The sequence below is a fragment of the Penaeus monodon genome, chromosome 21 (genome assembly GCF_015228065.2).
Source record: "Penaeus monodon isolate SGIC_2016 chromosome 21, NSTDA_Pmon_1, whole genome shotgun sequence".
In the NCBI taxonomy this organism is placed as follows: domain Eukaryota; kingdom Metazoa; phylum Arthropoda; class Malacostraca; order Decapoda; family Penaeidae; genus Penaeus; species Penaeus monodon.
The window spans coordinates 12,961,437-12,962,713 of record NC_051406.1 but is presented as its reverse complement, the minus strand read 5'-3'; the positions used below and the strand labels follow the sequence as shown (position 1 = coordinate 12,962,713).

Sequence of the window (1,277 nt, the reverse complement as noted above, 5' to 3'; positions counted from 1 at the left end):
AAATAAATCTTCACACTTTAAGTTTTGCATTTGTCTCCCCTATCTTTTTTATTCCGTTTTCTTCCATGCACAATATAAACATCCTCAAGCAGAAACAACAAGAAAGATAGGAGTGTTATTTTTCCACCGGAAATTATGAAATTAGAGTAAACTAGGTAATTAACACGCAATTTTTCTTTATGGTTTTAAAGGAAATATATAACTTTTATATTCTGGGGAGGCCTATTAGTAAACAGTAGCTTATATCTTGCGCTGCTTTGAAACATATGTTTTGAAATACGATCTGTCATTGATTATGTTGTATATTATCAAAGTGCTTCTTATATATAAACCATTTATGAAATAAAGGAACTTGTATTTCATAAAGCACTGACCAATTCAAGTACCATGACAGATTTTATATCGAGCAAACTCCATGAAATTTCTGCAATAAATAGACCTTTTATCACTTTTTACCTTACGCACTTAAATAATCATTCCCTTTTCCAACGTGTACATACCCATATCCACTCCTGATCGAATGCCCAATCTCTTCCTTTTCATAGCTCTCCACCCTCCCTAAGATCGCAAAAACCGCTAAATGCGAGCGCTTTTCCGCTAGCGAGTAGCGTTTTCCCCGCATCCTACCAAGGCCATGGCAACACCTCCGTAACAGAGGCCACATTCACTCGCTCAAGAGGAGCAGAGGCGGCAGGAGGTGAGAGAGATTTGGTTCCTGGCTGATCCATCATTTTCTTGTCCATATAGTGTGGGTTTTTTGTGTAATTATACACGTTTTGAATCATGTCAGAGTGTGTGTGCGTTAATGTTTTTTTCTGTAGATTCGGATGAGTGTCAGATCGATGTTCGGATTTTTTTATTATATTTTGTAAGGAGAGATAGACGGGTAATATATTTAAAATAGAAAAGAAAACACAGGCAGGCTGTATCCAGAATAACTTTGTACGTGACAGAGATTTAAACCAATGTTGCCATTGTTTATATTTCCCAATCTCGGTGAAACTTGCAAAATCCCGCTATAGTGAACTTCCTCCCCGTGACCTGATATTCAATTAATATTTATTTCAAACTCTTCCTTCTTTCACCCGATGTCAAGTCGACAAACAAAACCCTGACATAAACAACATGCAGACTACAAAAAAACCTTCAGCTCTTTTTTTCCGTGCATGGTGCAATGGCAGAGGGCGGGTCATGACTCACATTAGTAGTGAAGCAAGCACACATGGCATTTTCTGCGTGGAAGCTGCGTTATATTGTGTGTTTATTTGTGTTTTTAT

At 37.4% G+C, this 1,277-nt stretch overlaps 1 protein-coding gene across 2 annotated transcripts in view; it reads left to right on the top strand.

Moving 5' to 3' along the window:
- Positions 1-550: 550 nt before the first annotated feature.
- The window catches only part of LOC119586249, a 7,617-nt gene continuing 6,890 nt past the window's right edge, over positions 551-1,277 (top strand). Inside the window, exon 1 of one of the 2 annotated variants that reach the window (XM_037934951.1) lies at positions 551-697. The gene's annotated coding sequence lies outside the window, so the exon portion shown is untranslated. Of the gene's footprint in view, positions 749-1,277 lie in introns of both variants that reach the window. The other variant, XM_037934952.1, reaches the window with a different exon arrangement.